This window comes from Neophocaena asiaeorientalis, unplaced genomic scaffold (genome assembly GCF_003031525.2).
Source record: "Neophocaena asiaeorientalis asiaeorientalis breed wild unplaced genomic scaffold, Neophocaena_asiaeorientalis_V1.1 scaffold249, whole genome shotgun sequence".
Classification (NCBI taxonomy): domain Eukaryota; kingdom Metazoa; phylum Chordata; class Mammalia; order Artiodactyla; family Phocoenidae; genus Neophocaena; species Neophocaena asiaeorientalis.
Window position 1 is genome coordinate 1,688,120 of NW_020172625.1, and position 23,566 is coordinate 1,711,685.

The window sequence follows — 23,566 nt, forward strand, 5'->3', positions numbered from 1 at the left end:
GATTTGTACTAATATACTGAGGGTTATAAAAGGCAATTTAGGTTCTACTAGGCTAATATGGTAGTCATTGGATTGTTTTGCCAATTTTGAATTTTTAATGAGTAGCTTGACAGTGAAATAAGTGATTTGAAAAAAAGTGATCAAGATTTAAAGATATATCATTTTCATTGGCAGTGGTAAGCAGCACCATCCATCATCTTTCCTTTCATTTCCCAAAGATTCTAGAAATATAATTTTCAATATTTTCATTTTACAAGGCTACTTTTTTTTTTTTTTTTTTTTTTTGCGGTACACGGGCCTCTCACTGTTGTGGCCTCTCCCGTTGCGGAGCACAGGCTCCGGACGCGCAGGCTCAGCGGCCATGGCTCACGGGCCCAGCCGCTCCGCGGCATGTGGGATCTTCCCGGACCGGGGCATGAACCCGTGTCCCCTGTATCGGCAGGCAGACTCTCGACCACTGCGCCACCAGGGAAGCCCAAGAGGCTATTTTGATTCTTTTCACAAGTATTGAGGATGGGAAGGATTGAATAATGCTAGAGTGTCCTCCTGGGCTCTGATGAATCTTCCTGTTTGTTTGTTTGTTCAGCAAGTGGTGTACGAGCTTGGCTCATAAAATCTGCTTTGTGTGCTCCTCCAGACTCTCCTCTTTCTAGCCGTCTGGGATAGTAACCCCACTTCTCCACCCCCAGAGTGACCTTAGAAGCCACGCATTGAACACGGTAGAGCTGCCATCAGTCTGGATCCCTGAGTTACACCCACTCCCATGTTCACCTCTGAAATGGTGGGAGAAAATTCTCCATTGGTCTTGTGTTTCTGTAGATCTTCTAAGCAGAGGTACTGTCAGTTTTTGTTCTAGACTATATATTTTTAAGTAAACCTTTTATTTCAAGGTAATTGAAGAGTCACATGAAGTTGTAAGAAATAATACAGAGGGATCCCATGTACTCTTTACTCAGTTTTCCCAATGGTAACATCATGTACAATCATAGTGCATTATCACAGCCAGGATATTGACACCGATGCAATCTACCTATCTTATTCAGATGTCCCCAGTTTTACTTGTACTCATTTGTGTGTGTGTGTGTGTGCTTGTGTGCGAGTGTATTTAATTCTATTAAATTTTACCACATTTGTAGACTCATGCATCCTCCACCACCATCAAGATACAGAAACACTTCCATCATCAGATCCACAAAGATCTCTCATGTTGCCTTTATAACCCCATTCCCTGTCCTCCCTCCTCCACCCCTAAAACCTAGCAATATGTTCTCCATCTCTATACTTCTGTTGTGTCAAGAATGCTACATAAAATGTAACTGTACCGGGGTTTCCCTGGTGGTGCAGTGGTTGAGAGTCCGCCTGCCGATGCAGGGGACGCGGGTTTGTGCCCCGGTCCGGGAGGATCCCACATGCCGCGGAGCGGCTGGGCCCGTGAGCCATGGCCGCTGAGCCTGCGCGTCTGGAGCCTGTGCTCCGCAACGGGAGAGGCCACAACAGTAAGAGGCCCGCGTACCGTCAGAGAGACACCGCCCCACCTGAACTCAGGAAGTGACTTGGGGGGTGAAATGGTAAACCAAAATTCTGGGAGGAGGCATGATTGACAGAGTGGTTTTGGCCTCTGGGGGCTGTCAAGAAACCCCTCAACAAGAGAAATTAGGACCTTGCTTTGAGAGAAAAAAGTGACACACTAAGTTTTTAGCTCTGTTTCTCTCACCTTGTCTTTCCCTTCCTGGCTAGTGAGGCCTCGGCACAGAGCAGGTTGTGGAGCCTGCCCACTGCTCTGTATCCTCCCCAAGCTTCCCTTTTCGGGGATGCCTTAAACCCCGCTGCTCCTCCACCTGGACAGCTGCCCTCAAGCTCTAAGCCACCTATGAAGAGGGCCCGGAAAACTAAACGCATCTTTCTCTCTTCCCATTTTCCATTCTAGAAGTGGGCAGCATTGCTCTTGCCACCGCTACTCCCTAGGTCTATTACAATTAATAGGACGGCCTGACTTGACCTCTTGCTAACAACTTTTGAAAGGTGACAACTCCCTTTATCCTCAGTCTTCTATGCGTATAGCAGCATGTGGCCTATGAATGCAGGGATAATGGAGCTACAGATCCAAATCGCACCATAATCCTAAAGTATCACACAGATGACACACCCTCCCAACAACAGTTAACCCAGGGAGTTATTACGCAGGCCTGATCTCGATTCAAATAACCGGGGGCCATACTAGCATCCGTTCCTGGATAAATACTAGATTTTTATGATGCTTTTAGACAAAAATTTCTCTTTTCTCTTTTTCTCTGCTTATTCTCTCCCCCTCCCCACCCCGACCCCCTACCCTCACCTTGGTCTGCATACCTTTCTCTTTAAATGGAAACGTAAGTCTGCCATTTAATAAAATCTCAATAATGATCCTTCTGGAAAGGACAAGGGCTAATAATCACTCCTTGTTTAACATTCTAGTCACATGACGATGAAGGAGAATAAATCAGTTAAACAGCAAGATACAGCACAACTAATTTCATGTAAAAGGGGGGGTGGTGGTTGCTTTTTTTTTTAAACCGTTGTGATTTTTTTTAAGCCGTTCAAGCCCAAACATCCTTGTCTATCAGTTTATGAATTATTAATAAAAGAAGGAAGAGAAAAGAGACTTTCTTTTTCTAAATATCATCTGCTAAGCCACCAAGGCCTGAAGAGGCTCACACTGATTTCTGATTTACATAGTCCCAGTTGGAAGTTAATGACGACCGCTGAGCCACCCTTCAACATGCAGATAAACCTTCATGTGTTTAAAAGCAGGGAATCTGCGCTTGTTCCTGGCAAATTATTCATCTAAGATCTGAAGTTTCTGACACCGCCTGCGTCAGATAAACTGTCACCCAAATTGCAAACTAATTAGTGATTCAAACATTTTCGAGCTGATTGATGACAGAATAATTTGCGCTTGTTTCTCAGTTTCCAGCTGGCATGGGCTGCTGACTGGAGCCCTAATTAACGCGAGTACATCAGTCATGTTCTGCCAAGGCAGCACGTACAATTAAAAGGCAGTTTAAATGGAATATCACATTAAAAAGGCTGGGAGATGCAAATGTGAGGAAACAGCGCTTTAGGAAGAAATGACAACAAAAACCCACAAACCAAAACAGGATGGAAAAAAGATTTTTTTTTTTTTTTTTTTTAACGGAGAAGTAAATTGTACTCTGCATTGAGTATTTAACAAAAAAATAACCAAGAGGAGCCAGCCTGGGCATACTAAATATTTTTGTATTTAAGGAGTTTTGTTGAGATGAGTGTTTATTGCTCTTTTTTTGGATAATAGCCCTTTGAATTTGTTCTTGGAAAAAAGGGGCCTCCTCCCTTATCCTCAGCGGTGTTTGGATGGGTGGGATTCCTTGCAGGCCTCGGATTGTTTCTGGATCCTGGAGCCATTCCAGTTCTGTTTCTGAGGCTGAGCTCATGCTACTTTTCTGTTGATGGCCCTGGTCTCTGCTGATCTCCTTTTGCACTTTGGTCTACCCCACACCCTTGACACTTAGGACTGCCTTGCATTATTATTATTATTTTTTAAATAGACATTATTTTTTAGGTTCACAGCAAAATTGAACAGAAAGTACAGAATTCCCAGATATCCTCTGCTCCCTACATGCACACCCTCCCACACTGTCAACACCCTGCACCAGATTGGTACATTTGTTACCATCGATGGATCGACACTGACACATCGCTATCACGCAAAGTCTATTAAGGGTTCACTCGATGTTGTACAATGTTGTACATTGTATGGGTTTAGACAAATATACAATCACATGTATCTCCATCGTAGTAGCTTACAGAATATTTTCAGGGCCCTGAAATTCCCTTGGGCTCTGCCTGTTCATCTCTCCTTCCCTGCTTCCCCACCCCTGCCCCCACACCGGCAACCACTGAGCCTTTTACTGTCTCCAGAGTTTTGCCTTTGCCAGAATGTCATATAGTTGGAATCATACAGTATGTAGCATTTTCAGATTGTTTTCTTTCACTTAGTAAGATGCATTTAAAGTTCCTCCATGTCTTTTCATGGCTTGAGAGCTCATTTCTTTTTAGCGCTGAATACTATTCCATTGTCTGGATGGACCACAGTCTATCCATTCACCTACTGCGGGACATCCTGGTTACTTCCAAGTTTTGGCAATTCTGAATAAAGATGCTTTAAACATATGCATGTGGGTTTCTGTGTGAACATAAGTTTTCAACTCATTTGCATAAACACTAAGGAGCACAACTGCTGGATTTGTTCATTTTTTTTTTTTTTTTTTTTTTTTTTTTGTGGTACGTGGGCCTCTCACTGTTGTGGCCTCTCCCGTTGCGGAGCACAGGCTCCGGACGCACAGGCTTAGCGGCCATGGCTCACGGGCCCAGCCGCTCCGCGGCATGTGGGATCCTCCCGGACCGGGGCACGAACCCGCGTCCCCTGCATCGGCAGGCGGACTCTCAACCACTGCGCCACCAGGGAAGCCCTGGATTTGTTAATTTTTAACATGCACACATACATTACTCTCTGAGACTGCAAGCTGCTTGTGGGCAAGGTACATGTGTCATCTCTCTTTATATCTCTTTGCATTTCCAGCAGAGCATGGTATGATATTTTGCACAGAATAATAATACCACATTATTTTATAATTTCTGGTTTACAAGCTTTCCTATAGCTTCTACTTCATCTCCTCCTCCTTCTTCCATATATTTCGTGATTGCTTTAACAGTCCAAGAGCACCACTCAGTGTTTTCATACTCATACAGTCATACTCGTAACAATTTGTACTGTGGGTACAATGATTGCTTTCTGTTTTTGATAAAGAGACAGACTCAGAGATTAAATAAGTTGCCCAAGACCACATAGCGAGTGAGTGAGAGAACTAGGCCTCTTAACACTGGCTAGATCACGTCTCCTTTGAGGCTGCAGACTTCTCTTTGCGCTCCTAACATTCTGGTGCTCTGGGGCGGGTAAGTGGCCAAGCCAGGGTTGGGAATCAGATCTTCAGAGTACTACTAATCCATTACCTGTTAAGGTATTTATACGAGCAGACACGGAGCATCTATTTGGTTCATGCACTGGCTTCGATTCTAGACAGGACTCTTTTCTGCACTTCAGCAGAAAGCTGAATCTCATTCTATAAATAATTAGTGAGTACCGATTCTAGGCCCAGAAGTTGGCTTTGGGGACACTGCTGTGGACAAGTCTGAGGGCCTACTCTGTGAGCCTACTGTCTAGAGGGAGAGACAGACCTTGTGATGCCTTCAGACTGAAGGACTTAACACAAGTGGCCCCCCGTTCTTGGGCCTGAAGTCTTGGACTGAATTATACTGTTGCCCTTCCTGGGTCTCCAGCTCACAGATGGCAGGTTGCTGGGCTGCTCAGCCTCCATAACTGCATGAGCCAATTCCTATAATGAGTCTCTTATTTCCTCTCTCTCTCTCTCCTCTATCGGTTCTGTTTCTTTGAAGAACCATGAGTAAAACAGACATCAACTGCATATTAATAAATGGTTAATGAATTATGACTGTGACAGGTGTTAATAAGGGGAGAGTGCAGTGACAGGGTAAATGGGAAAGGAGTGTTTAACCTATTTACTTCGTGAGAAAGTGACTTTGCAGCAGAGACCTGACAAGGGGTAGAGACTGAGGCGGGAGCACACTCCAAGGCTCTGAGCGATGGTCTCTTAGTTACATCCGTGTTCAGAGGCAATGGAAGGGAACTCACCTTATGAGAGAGGAGGAGGAGATGCCTAATCATGGATTAAAATTCTAAGATCTGTGGAAGTTGTGACTTTGCAGAGCCAGTACTTCCCTAAGGAGGAAATAGGTACATATCTATTTGAGGTCCACAGATCATTTCCTTTCTCCAGAAATTCCAAGGCAAGAACATGTCATGGAAATTGGTCTCTCTAGATGGACCCAGCCCTGAATGGAAAGGCAATTCAGGGTCTTCTGAATGTCACTTGCTACATTCTGCCTAGTGTCCTACTGTTTGCAGAGAGCAGAGAACCCACTGCAACTGTAACAGGGAGTGGTTGATTACTTTTTTTTTTGCCTTTATAAAAGTATGTTATATAAAATGTAACAAGCATACAGAAAAATACAAAAAAACCATAATAAATGGATATTTACTGGTCCACCACCTAATAAAAAGATGTTATAATTTTGCCACACTTATTTTCATTCTCTCTCTCTCTGTTTTAAAGAAATAACCATTAGATTATAGCTAAGGTGCAACACCCCATATATGCCCTCTCCCTCCCTTCTCAGAGGTAACTATCACCTGAACCTGATCTCTGAGTTTTTTTTTTTATGTTTACTTTGTTTTTACTTTAAACTTATAATTTGACTATATAAAAGTGTCTATGAAAGTTTATAATTCTGTGCATTGAAAAATTTAAATAAATGGTATGCTACTGTACATTCCTTTTGCAATTGCTTTTTAATTAACCATTATGTTTTTGAGATGTATCCAGACAGAAGTGGTTAATTCATTTTAACTCATGTGATTTTATACATATGAATAATCCCTAGTTCTATTGTCCAGTTGCCTACTAATGGACTGTTTCCACTTTTCTCTGTTACAAACAGGGCTGTGATGAACATCTTTGGAGTCCCCTTATGCTCATACGTGAGAATTCCTTTAGGGTACATTTCTAGAAATGGAACTGCTGGGTTGTAAGGTATGCATGTATGGAGTCGGCCTGACTAGGAGTTACCAAATTGTTTTCCAAAGTGGTAATACAAATTACACACCCACTAGCAAGAAAGTTTATGCTTTCCCACATTGTTGCTTGCCTTGATTTGAGATTTTTAGATTTTAAAGTTTAGCCAGTCTTTTGGGTGTGACATGATCTCATTGTTGCTTTACTTGCATTTCCTTGATTATCGGTAATTTTCATATGTTTACTGGACATTTAGATTTTGTCTTTGGTGAACTGCCTCTGTATATCCTTTTTCTATATTCTTATTAGTATATTTATCTTTTTTGATTGACTTGTAGTTCTGTATCTATTCTGGATACTGACTCTTTATCAACAAATATTTTTTTCTAGTATGTAACTTGTCTTTTTGTTAAAAGCATTAGGATGTTTGCAAATGAATTTTTACCAATCTCGTGGAGAATATATTTTCATGAGTAACATTTTTTCAACATCATTTTCTCAGGGGTTTCTATAATTGGTCCTACAGTGCTGGAACACCTAAAACTTTTTGTAATTTCTAGTTTGGAATTACATTCAAAGTCAATTAAAAATGAAAATGAGTTTTGTTCTTTTAGAGCAGGGGGTCAACAAATTTTTCTATAAAGGGCCAGACAGTAAGTATTCAAAATTTTGCCAGCCAAGTGGCAACTACTCAGTTCTGCTCATGTGGTGTAGAAGAGCATCCATAGATGGTATGTAAACAGTGAGCATGGCTGTGTGCTAATAAAACTTTATCTACAAAGGCAGGCTGTGGGTGCATTTGCATTAGAGTCACTGCTTTAGAGTCACATATTAATTTTGATTAGTAACTTTACAGCTTAATTAATTTTTTTAAACAGACTTTTGTAGTTTGATTAATCTTCAGTTACAAAATTTGGTATCAGATGTCATTCGCCTGTTGCCAATATTCAAATTCACCCTGAACAATAAAGAGCCACCTCTACTGAGAATATGAACATTCAAAACAAAGTAGGATAGGATCCAAAGGAAATAAAATCAAACAGCTGGAAACATTTTGAGCAGTTTCAGTGGAATCACTTCTAAATCTTTAGGGCCAGAGGGGCAAGAGGAAGGTGCTCTGCTCCATGCAGTCATTTACGGATACAGTTTCTATCCCTTTACAGGCTCAATAACCTCTTAGATGGTTTGAGGATCTTCAGCAGATTGTCTGTGTGTGGCCAACTGTTAAGGAAAGAGGGAATATAGATGATTGTGCTGAAGATTTATTGGCAGGCCTGGAGGGGGCACAGTTCCCTTCTGTCTACATGTCATTGGCCAGAGCTCAGTCACATGGCCACACTTAGCTGCAGTGGATGTTGGGAAATGTAGTCTAGTCATAAGGTCAGGAAGGCGAATAAATGGGTTCAGGGTGAACATCCAGCCAGTCTCTAATATATCCTTTACAGGTATGAGTACAGGGTCTTTGAGGGGTAAAAGTTATAGTGTGTGTGTGTGTGTGTGTGTGTGTTTAAGTGAACATATACGATATAAGCAAATTTTAAAACTAATAAATGGTCAAGAGTCTGAGTACTAAGGACCAGATTAACATGTATGCCTGTATTTTGTGATGAAAATAAATGTTTTAGTGGTTTGGCCTAGTGCATGCCTAATGTAGGAAAGGAAGTAATGTATTACTGCTGGATGTTTACCTCTTGTCCTTCTGAAAGGGAGTCAACATTTCTAGATGTTTACCTATACCAATTTAATTTTAGGCAAGAATGACATAAGGTGAATCTATAACTGACAAATGTTATTTTATAAAGCTTGCCAGAATGATGCCCAGGGTAAGGTGCATGTATGGTGGTTTAAGAAAACCACAGTTTTTCTGGGCAACATATGGCTTTGAAGCTGGATAACCTTCTTTTTGAAAGTAGGCGATTCGGGTGCACTAGGATAAAAGTATCTCTATTAAAGATCTCTAGAAGATTCTCAAGTAGAAAAATCAGAGGATTTGGAGTCTAAGTTTTAGTTTCTGGCTTCTATAAAAAGTATCTGTGAGACGTTGGGTAAGTTTTTTTCGTTCTCTGAACTTCAGGGTTTTGTTTCGTAAAATGGAGATAATATCAACTTTGAAGGGCTATTGTGAGAGTTCAATTAGATGATGTATGTGGAAGCAGGTGTTCTATGAATTATAGGTCCCTTCCCTGTCTCTACTGCTAGCTCAGTCATTGACTAGTTGTGTGAACTTGGGAATTGTCTTTACCTTTCCGGGCTCAGTTTCTTCATCTGTAGAAGGAAAGCATTGGATTAAATAATGTCTAAATTCCTCTGAGCTCTAAAATTCATGGACGATGTATGAGTGTTTCATATAAATGGTGTATTTTGGGATAAAAATAGAATTTTGAGAATAAGGTCATCCCTGAAAAATACCTTTTATGATCTCTTGTGTGTGTGTGTGTGTGCATGCTTGTGTGCACGTGTGTGCATGTGTGAGGCAGAGCAGAGAAAGAAGAAGAGGTCCAGTGTGCACTAACCCTGGTTTTCAGTCATTGTATAAACTAGGATGAGGATATAAGATAGACCGCAAGTCTCCATCTCCATGCCTTTTTATATCTTCCCCTCCTTTGAATATTCACTGAACTTGAACATCTCTTATGACACTGATCCTGCTTCATCTGTCCTTAAGATACTTGTACACATCCTATTCCTCTCCTAGATAGTACTTTCCTGGAGAGCAGAGTCTGTGTACTATCTGGTCACAGTAATAGATCCTTCCACAGTGACTGGTATAATTGGGTTTGGCCAACATTTTCTGTAAAGGGCCAGGTAGTAAATTTTTTTGGCTTTGTGACAGAAAAACTATTGTCACAGCTACTCAACTCTGCTGTTGTAGCTCAAAGCCACAGGCAGGACATAAATGAATGAGGATGGCAGTGTTACCAAAAAAACCCCACAAAACCAACGAAAAACTCTTATTTATGGACACTGAAATTTGAATTTCATATAATTCTCACGAAATAGTCTTCTTATTTTGATTTACTTTTAAGCTTTCAAAAATGTAAAAACCATTTTTAGCTCTTTGGGCTGTATTAAAAACTGGCAGCAGGCTGGATTCAGCCCACGGGTGATAGTTTGCGGACCCCTGTTGTAAGCTGTAAATTCTTATTAGTGTTTGCTGCTGAATTCAATTAAGTATGGATTTATGTACAAATTTTTATTTTCAAAAAATGGCATGTAAGATGATATTCTCTCCCTATCCTGTTAGATTCAGGATTTCTTATGAGTGACCCAGATATCTACAGATTATCAATCCAAACAGAAGTAGAAAGAATATATTCATACAATAATTTTTGCAAACAATAAGAGCAATTATCAGTGTCTGTAATAAGCTTTTCTCATGAATATAACAAGAGTGGGTGTTGGGTTTAGCTTTTATGTAGTTGATGAATTGAAAAATATTAAGCATTAATATTATGATAAAAGAGAAAGAGGGTAGACTTTGGTGTCTGGAATAGAATCCTAGTTCTATTTCTTGCCAACTGTGTCTTAGGAAAGCTACTTAACTTTTCTGGGTCTCTGTTTCCTCTTCTGCCATGTGAGGATAATAATACCTTTCTTACAGAATTGGTTTGAGTTAGAGCTAATATATATGAGCATCTAACACAGTTCCTAAAGCATGATTCATTTTTAATAAATATTACTTAACATTATTATTCTCTCTTTTGCTCCTTCTGAAGAGTGGACAACTTGAGACCCCAATAGCCTTAAACATCTTTGTACAATAAGAACAGGTATTAAGAATTCCCTGTGGATATGGGAACCTAGAATGCAAACATGGGAGGGTCTTATGACTTTGTTTTTATAACTTGTTGCCATATACCACTCCATCCAAGCAGAGCTTGGCGCTTAGATAAGCTGAAGAGAAACACTACAGCCATGCTGTGAACAAATTAATTTGGAGAACAAAAGCAGACAACCCTCTCTGTTATGAACAAAGCCTTGGTACTCATCTATTGTCAGTTATTAGAGGATTTCTTGAGCCCAAGCACTTTATGCTTTTGTATTTCTAGGAAAAAAAAAAAAGGAAATTAAAAAGAATGCATGATTGATATAGGAAAATGCACTAAATGAGAAATCTACAGTGACTAGAAAGAGTTGTGAAAATTTTGAGGTCAATGTATATTCCATTGATTGGGGATATAAATCAATTCTTTACACTTAAAAATAACGTATTGGGCTTCCCTGGTGGCACAGTGGTTCAGAGTCCGCCTGCTGATGCAGGGGACACGGGTTTATGCCCTGGTCTGGGAAGATCCCATACGCCACGGAGCGGCTGGGCTGCTGAGCCTGCACGTCCGGAGCCTGTGCTCCGCAAAGGGAGAGGCCACAACAGTGAGAGGCCCGCATACCGGAAAAAAAACAAAAAAAACAACAACAAAAAAACGTATTAAAGGCAAACTTGCATTGAATTGTGATGCAGCCGCCATGCACCCCACTCCATCCAGCTCTCTACTTAGCTAACTTGTGGACCCAGTTGCTGGGGGTTCACAGGGTGGGGGTGATTCTGAGAGTGAACAGCTGCTTTAATAGCAGGTTGTGGGAAATGCCACCACAGGAGGGTCAATCTATGTGACCCATCTAGGTCAAAACACAAATCAGAAAAAAGGCAGGCTGGCTTATAGAAGGAGTCAATTCACTCATTAGAATGTACAGTACTGGCTACAGTTTTAAAAATCTGTGGCCAAAAATTTTGATTATTAACTGTCTTGTTACAACAATGCTTTTCCTGAACCCACTCAAAATATCTGGTGAATGAAATGTTTGCTGCCTGCATTTACCATGCCCTCTTTTGGACAGGACGTTTGTGTCCTGCTTTTTTCTATAATCACGCAGTATATAGGTTTGGGTAGAGGTTTGTAATTTATAAAGCACAATTAATTTCTACCCAACAGATGTTTATTTAGCATCTGTTATGGATTGAACTGTGCCTTCCCAAAGACCAAGAAGTCCTAACACATAGTACCTATGAATGTGACCTTATTTGGAAATAGGGTCTTTTCAGATGATCAAGTTAAGATGAGGTCATCAGGGTGGGTCCTCATCCAAAGGGGAAATTTGGACACAGGGATAGACATGCACACAGGGAGAACACCATGTGACCATGAGAGCAGAGACTGGAGTGACGCATCTACCACCAGAAGATATGAGGGAGCCATGAACAGATTCTCTCTCACAGCCCTCAGATGAACCAGTCCTTCCAACACCTTGATCTTAGACTTCTAGCTTCCAGAACTGTGAGACAATAAATTGTTCTTTAAGTCACCCACTTTTTGGTACTTTATCACAGCAGCCATAGCAAACTAATACAGCATCTATGTGACAATGCATACAATATTCCTGTAAGTGTCATCATGGCTTGAATTTTGAAAATGGTGGTGGAACAGACTGGATAAGCCACTGTGAGTTCTGGAAGAAAGACAAAGGCAAAGAGTTGTACTCTTTAGTTTGCAATAGGCAAGGGGGGTTTTAAAGACCCTACCCGGACAGTCTACAGAAGAATACTGAAGCTGAGGATCCAACTGATAAGATAGCACAGTTTCTTAAAGGTTTAAAATTTTAGGTAAAAGAGCAGCAGTGACCAAATCATTATTTATTTGATCAGGTCACATTCATGAGATGGAGATGAGGGCAATAGTTGTTTTTGACTCATGATAAAGAGTAAGAGAACAGGATTTTTTCACAGGTCTAATCATGATGACGTAGGCACAATTCATGTTATGAGTCACTTTTTATTCCTCTAGAAATTTTAGTAAATAGTACCAAACATATTTTTATAACCAAGAAGATACAAAAAGGACCCATTTAAATGAAAATGTGCTTTTCTCCATCAGTGTACATCATGCCCACTCCATCTGTGACCTGATTCACCTTTTCAGAGAAGCAGATTCTTGTTGCATTAACATGAGATCATGGTGCTTTTTTTTTTTTTTTTTGCCAGAAATAAATTGTATTTCAAATTCTCAGTGCATTTTTGAGGAAGCTAAAATTTCTGCAATCAGAAATTGAGTTAGGTCCTTGGGTAAAGGTGCAAATGAATGGGCCTCACCAAAATAAAAAGGCTGGACTTGATTGACTGGTTCATATCATAGGGTTGATATTCACAAAAGGAGATGAAAACCAATATGGATTTCCAAGAGTCTAGGGTGTCTGGCGACCAGGCATTCTTTTCTATCACAGCCAAATGGGGTAAAGCAGGAGAGAAAATGGGAAGATGGCCCCAACTTTCTGTCAATTCAACCTCAATTGTCTTCCTTCTTCCACTCTTGCAATTTCACTGACCGGCAAGTCTAACCTGCTTGAGTTTCTGTTTTCAGAACTGCCTTTCAGAATCTACACTGAAACAGTGACAGAGAGGGTGCCTATTCAGAAGAGGGGGAAAAAAAATCACTCATGATCCTCAAGAGGCTTGTTTGTCCAAGTCTACAAGCCTGATGAGGTGTTTGCCTCCGAAACACTCTGCAGTAGCCAAGGGGTGTGAAATGTGACTCATAACGGCACTTGAACTCTGGCTCACCAGTGCACAAGGCCAACACGTTTGTAGAAAGAGGGAAGCGCGTGGAGCTGCGGCAGCCAGGCGCTCCAATTCCAGAGCCCCCTTCTGCTGCCTTACAGATGATTTTGGCATTACTGGCTGCTCCTCTGGGTAACTCCACTTCTATGGAGCATGCTTTAGGAATGGGGTCTTTGTGGGAAGCAAAATGGGAAATGACGGATTAAATAAAGTTAGGTAGAGAAAGATGCAAGAAATAATTGTGAGCCAGCCTAACCAGCAAGCAGAGAGGAGATTTTCCTTCTAAAGCCACATGTATTAGGGAATTGATCTTAAGAAGGTGAGCTTCTCTTTGAGGCAATTACCTGCCCCCCCCACCTTGGTGTCCTCACTTTTCTTTACAGGTCTCCCCTGTGCTTATTGTTTACTGCCAGAGGCAATATTCATAATGCCTGTTAAGCCACTTACGTCAAAGCCTTTCCCAATGACAGCTGATTATGTCCTCTGTATATATCTATGGTGCCCTGTCAGCATAGCTGACTGTCCCTCCTTCTGCCACCACAGTGACATCCTGTACTCTGTGTTAGGACTCATAAAACTGCTACTCACTGGAGCTTTTATTCTGAAAATTAAACTCACAAGGTGATGGTATTTACATGCCTACCATACACTCTTATACATGTTTTAAACCATGTTTTCTAAATGTTTTACCAATGATAAAAACGCACATCATTCGAAAGTTGCACTTTAATCAATTTTATTTTCTTGCGATATCGCCACTAAAGTTATATCTTTTCTTTTTGATTTAAGTCATCTTTTCTAACTTTCAATGGGTACTGGGGAAAACGTGTATTATGAAATGGGCAGGGTCCACAAAATAATTCTTAAGGGAGGCAATGCAACTCACTTCGTTTTACAAAGATGGGATGTTGCATTAAAACCAGAGGCTTTAAAAAAAAACCCAGAAAAACCCAGAGGTTTTATCCTTTTACTGAAATGAAAGAGTTGTATGTATAGGGGAGAAATAAGTAAGTGAAGGAAGGAAGGAATGAATGAGTTAATATAAAAGAGCCAGGTTGATCTCCTGTATAGCTTGGTTGATGTTAATACTTCTGAAGTTGCTTTAAATCTCTCAAGTAATCCTAGGAGCCTGCTTGATGGTACCAAGTGCTAAAGTGTTCCAGTGGTACTCAAGCATTAATGTAATTTCTAGAGTCTACTACAAGCTCTTACCAGGACAGGAACTCACATGGAGGAGTGACTTCTATCCTCTCTCCTGTGTGAGCTGAGGTTATGAGCTGATTACACTAGGAACCACATGACTTTGGAGAAGTTCTTATATGCTGCTTACAAATGTATAAGAATGTATCAACAAAGACTGGTTTGAAGGTGTTAAAAAAAAAACTGTCTTCAAACATGTTATTTTGAAAATAATTAAATTTAGAAGAATATATAGTATCAGAGCAGTTGTTTGCAAAATAAACAGTGCTTTTCACTTTGTTTCTCCCCCTACTAGCGTGTGTTTGTAGACACAACTGAAGTGCCTGCATATGTGGTTCACTGAGAAGGAGGCAATGGCTGACAGTGAGAGGGATTTAAGTGTCTATTGCTGTGATGAAAGGCTAGAGCACTTGAAGAAGTGGTTTACTAAAGAGACCCTCCTGGATGGCAAGAGTGGCTGAACGCGTTGTGTGGGGCACACCTGGTCCATTCACTCTGACCAGGTTCACATCCCATAAAGACTGTGATCTGGACGAATTGCCTGGAGGAATGGGAGAATGTTTTGGAGATGGCAAAAATGACGGAGGAATCTTCCATGTAGAGATTCAGGCTCTCTTATCTCTCTTCTTCTCCTCCTCTATCCTTCTCTCAATCTCTCTCTCTCTCTCTCTCACACACACATACACACACACACACACTCACACACTTAACATATTACATGTGTAAAAGACACATAAGGAATCACAAAAGCTCTTAAAGGTTAAGACTAATGATGTTCAAATTAATTTTAGCAGCAGAAAAATTACTCCCAGATGAATTTTCACTCAGGACTTCTAAATATGAAAGAGGAAGAAGCGGAGCTCCGGCTGACAGGCCTAGAGCTTAGCTGGCTTAGCTTCTTCCTTACCACTGGCTCTACCCCTCCTCCCTGTTCTCTGGCCTCTGGAGCATCTCTTGGAGCTCCAAAACAACTCTATGTGGCTTTAAAAGGAATTAACTACCCATTATCTGTTGTCAATAACTTTACATTAACACACTTAAACATTTCCAGAAATAAACCTGGAGTGTTAGTCTTTGTGGAAAGGGGTGGGATGTCACCCCTTCCTAGCTTATGGAACTGGGTGACAGTTTTACATCGCATGAACTTTATTTCATGTCTTTTTGGAGCACATCAGTTTATCAGTTCTAAACAAAGATCTTAAGTTACATTTTCAGTTTCAAAACATTTTTTTTTGGTTTTAATATAAATTTTTTAAAATTTGAAATAATTCTCAAATACAAAATCTTTTGCCGGGTGTAGGGGAATCATCAAGGGCTTTGAACTAGGGCTGTAACAGTCCCATGAGAGTGGGCAAGCAGGTTATCATTTCTTTTCTTTAAAAATTTTTATTGGCGTATAGTTGATTTACAATGTTGTGTTAGTTTCAGGTGTACAGCAAAGTGAATCAGTTTTACATATACATACATCTACTCTTTTTTTTTTTTTTAGATTCTTTTCCCATATAGACCATTACAGAGTATTGCGTAGAGTTCCCTGTGCTATACAGCAGGTTCTTAATAATTGTCTATTTTATATATGGTAGTGTATATATGTCAATCCCAGTCTCCCAATTTATCCCTCCCCTCCCCTTATATCCTAAGTTATCATTTCTGACTTTTAGTTTCCTCAAGTATAAAATGGAAATAATACGGTCTGTGGTAGGCTGAATAATGCCCTCTCAAGGTGTCCATGTCCCAATCCCAGAACTATGACTATGCCACCTTATATAGCAAAAGGGACTTTGCAGATATGATCAGGTTAAGGATCTTGAGATGGGAAAACTCTTTGTGGGCCCTAAATGTAATCACACGTATCCTCATAAGACAGAGGCACGGGGAGATATTTGACTACAGAAGAGGAAAGTTCAATGTGATTCATTGAACTCACTGCGCTGACGGCTCTGGGGGGGCCCCACCAGTGAAGCTTCAACCCTCCTGGGGACCGTGGGCCAGTTGTTTCAAGAAATAAAGACAAAATGGAAAAACAAGGAGGCTTGTGCCTGAGGTAATTTTGATGTGAAACCAGGGATGGCCACTTTGGGCCAGCTTGCAGGATCTTGGTTCCCAGGCCGGAGGTTGGGCCCAAGTTCCTGTGGTGGGAGCTCCGAGTCCAAACCACTGGACTAACAGAGAACCTCAGACCCCAGGGAATATCAATCAGAGTGAGGCCTCCCAGAGGTCCTCATCTCAGCAAGAAGACATGGCTCTATCCAACTGCCTGCAAACTCCAGTGCTGGATATCTCAGGCCAAACAACAAGTAAGACAGGAATACAGCACCAACCATTAAAAAAAAAAAAAAGACAAAAAAATACGTTACAGATGAAGGAGCAAGGTAAAAACCTATAAGAACAAATAAATGAAGATGAAATAGGCAACCTTCCTGAAAAAGAATTCAGAGTAATGGTAGTAAAGATGATCCAAAATCTCAGAAACAGAATGGAGAAAATACAAGAAACATTTAACAAGGATCTAGAAGAACTAAAGAGCAAACAAACAGTGATGAACAACACAATTACTGAAATTAAAAATTCTCTAGAAAGAATAAATAGCAGAATAACTGAGGCAGAAGAACGGATAAGTGAGCTGGAAGATAAAATGGTGGAAATAACTGCCAGGGAGCAGAATAAAGAAAAAACAATGAAAAGAATTGGGGACAGTCTCAGAGATCTCTGGGACAGCATTAAATGCACCAACATTAGAATTAAGGGGTCCCAGAAGAAGAAGAGAAAAAGAAACGGGTCTGAGAAGATATTTGAAGAGATTATAGTTGAAAACTTCTCTGACATGGAAAAGGAAATAATCAAGTCCAGGAAGCACAGAGAGTACCATACAGGATAAACCCAAAGAGAAACATGCTGAGACACATATTAATCAGACTATCAAAAATTAAATATAAAGAAAAAATATTAAAAACAGCAAAGGAAAAGCAACAAATAACATACAAGGGACTTTCTTCAAAATATGCAAATCAATGTGATACACCATTCCTTAACAAATTAAGGAATCAAAACCATATGCTCTTCTCAATAGATGCAGAAAAGGCTTTTGACAAAATTCAACACCCATTTATGATAAAAACTCTCCAGAAAGTAGGCATAGAGGGAACCTATCTCAACATAATAAAGGCCATATATGACAAACCCACAGTCAACATCGTTCTCAATGGTGAAAAACTGAAAGCATTAATCTCTTGCATTCCTATACACTAATGATGAAAATCTGAAAGAGAAATTAAGGAAAACACTCCCATTTACTATACAACAAAACAAATAAAATACCCAGGAATAAACCTACCTAAGTAAACAAAAGACCTGTATGCAGAAAACTATAAGACACTCATGAAAGAAATTAAAGATGATACCAACAGATGGAGAGATATACTATGTTCTTGGATTGGACAAAAATGGGCAGAAGACATAAATAGACATTTCTCCAAAGAAGATATACAGACTGCCAACAAATACATGAAAACAAATGATTTCACTAATCATTAGAGAAATGCAAATCAAAAGTACAATGAGGTATCACCTCATACCGGTCAGAATAACCATCATCAAAAAAATCTACAAACAATAAATGCTGGAGAGGGTGTGGAGAAAAGGGAACCCTCTTGCACTGTTGGTGGGAATGTAAATTGATACAGCCACTATGGAGAACAGTATGGAGGTTCCTTAAAAAACTACAAACAGAACTACCATATGACCCAGCAATCCCACTACTGCGCATATACCCTGAGAAAACCATAATTCAAAAAGAGACACGTACCACAATGTTCACTGCAGCACTATTTACAACAGCCAGGACATGGAAGCAACCTAAGTGTCCACTGACAGATGAATGGATAAACAAGATGTGGCACATATATGTAATGGAATATTACTTAGCCATAAAAAGAAACAAAACTGAGTTATTTGTAGTGAGGTGGATAGACCTAGAATGTAAGATGGGATGAAGTGAGAGAGTAACACTGTCATATACACACTACCAAATGTAAAATGGATAGCTGGTGGGAAGCAGCTGTATGGCACAGGGAGATCAGCTTGGTGCTTTGTGACCACCTAGAGGGGTGGGATAAGGAGGGTGGGAAGGAGATGCAAGAGGAAGGGGATATGGGGATATATTATGCATATAGCTGATTCACTTTGTTATACAGCAGAAACTAACACCACATTGTAAAGCAATTATACTCCAATAAAGATGTTAAAATAAAAAAGTTCCCCTTAAAGTTCTGTAGTATGATTAAACTAAAAGCAAAATCATTTACATTTTGTGTACTTTGTATTTTATATATTTTATTTTTTGAATTAATTTAATTTTATTTTATAAATTTTATTTTTTTATTTTTGGCTGTGTTGGATCTTCACTGTGGTGCGTGGTGTTCTCATTATGGTGGCTTCTCTTGTTGCGGAGCACGGGCCCTAGGCACGCGGGCTTCAGTAGCTGTGGCACGTGGTCTCAGCAGTTGTGGCGCACGGGCTTAGTTGCCCCGCAGCATGTGGGATCGTCCCAGACGGGGGCTCAAACCTCTGTCCCCTGCATTGGCAGGCGGATTCTTAACTACTGCACTCCCAGGGAAGCCCTGAATTAATTTTATTTTAAATTATCCAATTGTTTTGAATAGTTTTCTGAGCAGTTTTTGAAGAGACTCCTATCCATTAAACACAGTTCAAAAGGCACTGAAAAGTAAATATACCTCTTACTCCTGTCCTCTGGCCACCTTTGTTCCCAGAAATAAATATCTTTATTTATTCTTAGTGTAGTCATTCAAAGACATTTTATGCACAAATATATACTCATAACTTACAACGTTAAATTGTATTTCACATCGTTTTTCACTTAAGACTTTATCTTGTAGACTATTTTAATGTATGTATAGAGCTACCTCATTCTTTTTAAAGCTGTATATTTCATTGTAAAGAAATACCATAATTTATTTAACTAATCCCTTATAGATACAACTCTAGTTATTTATAATCTTTTGACATTGCAAACAGTTCTCCAATAACTTTACAAATACATTATCTTATCCACGTGACAGTATTTTAGTAAGAGAAATACCCAGATGTGTGTTTGCTGGGATTAAAGATATTTGATTTTAAATTCTGATAGATCTTGACAAACTGCTCTTCACAGAGATTGTATTAAGCTTTGATGTTTGGAGAATTCTGTTCCACATGCTCTTATCAGCATAGAGTTTTACCAAATTGTTTGATATTTGACCATACTGAAAAATTGCTTATTGACATTTCTCTGTTTATTAGTGTGGTTAAGCATTACTTCGTACCTTTGAGTAACTTCTATTTCTTTTTTTTTGGTGATCTGTCCTTTTATAGCCTTTTCCCATGCTTCTATTGGATTGTTAGTCATATTGACTTGCAGGTATTCTTTACATATTAAGGACATTAGACATTTGTGATATGAGTCAAAATATTTTTCTCACATTTTCATTTTTTAACTTTTGACTTTTTAATGATATTTGCTATTTTCTTTGAAGTCTTAAAAAATATTTTGCCATACAGAAACTTCTGAGTTTTATATAGTTAAATTTATCATTTTTCTCTTTTACAGGTTGAGAATTTTGTGTATACCTAAAAATGCTGATCACTTTAATAGTATTTAAAATAATTTTCCATGTTTATTTCTAGAAATAAAAAAATTTTCACTATAAATATTTAACACATATGAAATTTAAATTGGTATAGGCATAATAACAGCTTTTAGATAGTTCCACACCTGTAATTTTCTCTACAGTTTCCTTTATTTATTATTTATGACTGTGCCACGCAGCTTGCAGTTCGACCCCTGACCAGCGATCAAACCCAGGCCGCTGGCAGTGTACAGTTTCTTTTAATTCTTTGTTTACTTCTATATTATTTCATTTGCCTTTTTTCAGATCTTTGACCCCATATTTCTTAGTGTGTTTTCAGAAATGTCTATTCTCATTTATATTCCTTTGAAAGCTTTCTTTTATGTGATTATTTTGCTTTTCCTATTTCTTGGGCTCTGCCTGTCCATGTTTTATTTTTTTTCCCTATCTAGCCATATCTTCTCTAATTTTTAGTATATACCATTTATGTTCTTATGTTGTATACAGTTTTAAAAAATTTCCTGTTGATCTGTTCAGTCAAAATTGTCATATATTCACAGCAGTGTCTCTAGTGTGTTTTATTCATTTGCTATTTGTTTTTCCCATTACTGTCTTCATTTTATCCTCACAGTGTATTTGTAAAATTCTTATGCTTGCTCATTTTTGGTATTACTTATTTTTGAATCAGGTGTATTTACTGGAGGTTCATGGGGTGGGAAGAATAAAAATATGTCCTAGGTCACAAGAAAACCATTTAAAGAAGTGGGGTATTGTGAAAATAAACAATTTCTTTTAGCCTTTACTTTTCCCAACCATGTTTGACACTGCAGAACTACTCACAATGCCAAATTTTTCTTCTCCTCTAGCCTCACAACAGAATGTGTCCTGCAAATATGACTGGCCAGTGTGTTTCTTGAGACTTAGTGTTACTTTTGCTCCAGGAAAATTATTGTCACCTCATTGTTCCAGACAGGGGACTTTTGGTTTCACCTCTTTGTTTAGGCCAGTAATTTTGGAGCTCTGTTTCTTGAGGTTGTCTCTGGGATCTGAAAACATAGCCATCCTCTTCCTATAGTACCCTCTTGAACCTTCAGTTTATTTGTTAGCCCTGCCTTGAATTTGTAATTTTGGGGTATAGATGCCTCCAAAATTTGGCAAGGATGAATTTGAGTTTTTGTTTCTCCAATCTCTTGTTGCTGTTGGATAGTTTTGAAGAGGAGAAAGCTAAAATAACCATCTTTAATCAGCTATTTAAATATTGGATTCAAAGATTGTGCTCTTGGCTACAAGAAACTCTTTCAAAGATACATAGTTGTGAGTGTAATTGTGTTTAGCCTGCGGGTATTTGAAGGACATTATACATACACTGTATTCTTCAAGGTTCTCCAGAGAAACAGAGAAACAGAATCAAAAGATCTCGCTCTCTCTCAATGGATGGATGAATGGAAAGATAGGTAGATAGATAAATTAATTATAAGAAATTGGCTCATGTGATTATGGAAACTGAGAAGTCCCATGATCTGCTATCTACAAGCTGACAACCTAGGAGAACCAGTGGTTTAGTTCTAATCCAAGACTGAAGGCCTGAGAACCAGGACAGCTGATGGTGTTAAGTTCCAGTCTGAGTGTAGGAGAATTCTAATGGCTCAGTTCAAAGTCAGTCAAAGAGAAAAAATTCTCCCTTTCTCTGCCTTTTTGTTTTATTCAGCACTCACCAGGTGGGATGATGGCCACCCACACTGGGAATGGCAATCTGTTTCACTCAATCTACAGATTCAAATGATAAACTCATTCAGAAACACCCTCACAGACACACCTAGAATAATGTTTAACCAAATATCTGGGCATCCTGTGGCCCTGTCATGTTGACACATAAAATTAACCATCGTACGTGCCAACTTTTTTGTTATAACCCAAGGATTAGTATATAGGAAGCCTGCATCAAAGATGGTCTGAAAGTCATTGCCACCAAGTCCAGCTTTCTGACACTAGAGAGATTTCTCCTAATAATTTATTAGACTTACACCTGCCAATATTATCCTTATGGGCCAACACAGTATCTCTATTCTTGTTCGTATGACATATATACCCCCTCCTTATCTTCACTCTTATCTCCTCACCTTGCAAGGGAAGAGGAATCTACTATTTACAGATAACCTTTTATATTTTGTCTTAAGTTATTTTGGGGGGGAGTTAGTGTTTGGTCAACAAACCACTAATAATACCTTAAGGGTTTTGGTATTCCCCCCAAAATAGTGAAACCAGGTATCCTGTTTTGACAAGACTGCCAAACCTTACTTTAAACAGTGATAAAAACCATACACATAAAGGAACCAAGAAAAGTGCTTTCATAACCACAAGGCTGAAGGAATGATAGGAGTGGGTATAAGTAACTGAAGATAAATTCTTGATACTTGCGTTCACTGAAGCCAGTTTAGAAATAAGCTAACAACTCTTGTCTGTTCTTTCTGTCCTGGAAGATTCTTAAGATGTGACAGTGTGATGGCAGCTTTGTCAGAAGGAGGAAAAAATGGATGACTATAGATTCCTCACCAAGTGTCTAAAAAGAGTGCTCAGGTTTCCACCCATCAACCTGAGGAGATGAACAACTGAAATCACATTATCCCTGTATTTTCTGAAGTGAAAACTGTCAACATTACTGTCACTGACAATGTTCTGACTGAGCTGGAAGGAGAGTTTTGGCAGTTCACACTCTGTTAGCTTGTATTTCCATGGCTCTGGGGAAATGGCCTCTATACTTCAAGACCCAATACCTGGATCATCAGGGAGAAATCAGGGCCAGAGGTAGAGCCACTGATCCAGTACTTTCAAAGTTCTCGAAGAAAGACACAGCACATGATGTCACCAGATCTGGTCAAGATAAAGGAACAGATCTGACTGAGATAAACTTGTAACTCACAGTACATGCAGAGAGTATATTTTTTAACTCACATTACATGCAGAGAGTATATTTTTTACATGGACAGCTGTTCAATGTTTATTTTATTTTATTTTTTTGCAGTACGCAGGCCTCTCCCGTTGCGGAGCACAGGCTCCGGACGCACAGGCTCAGCGGCCATGGTTCACGGGCCCAGCCGCTCCGCGGCATGTGGGATCTTCCCGGACCGGGGCACGAACCTGTGTCCCCTGCATCGGCAGGTGGACTCTCAACCACTGCGCCACCAGGGAAGCCCTCAATGTTCATTTAATTGATGTCTCTTTATTAAACACGATTACGATTCCACGCACTATTTCTGTAAATATAACAGTGAACAAGCACATACCCTATTCTTTATGAATTTACACTCATGTTTCATGTAGTGTGGGGACAGGAATAGGGGAGATGATATGGACTCATAACGCACAAGGAAAAGATAAACAAATTTCCGTTTGTAATAGGGGCTAAAAGCAGTAAAATAGATTTAGCACAGAGAGTGGTTAGTGAGATAATGGTTCTTTAGAAAGAAAATAGGAAAGTCCCCTCTGAAGAGCCGGCATTTGAACTCTGACATATGTCACTG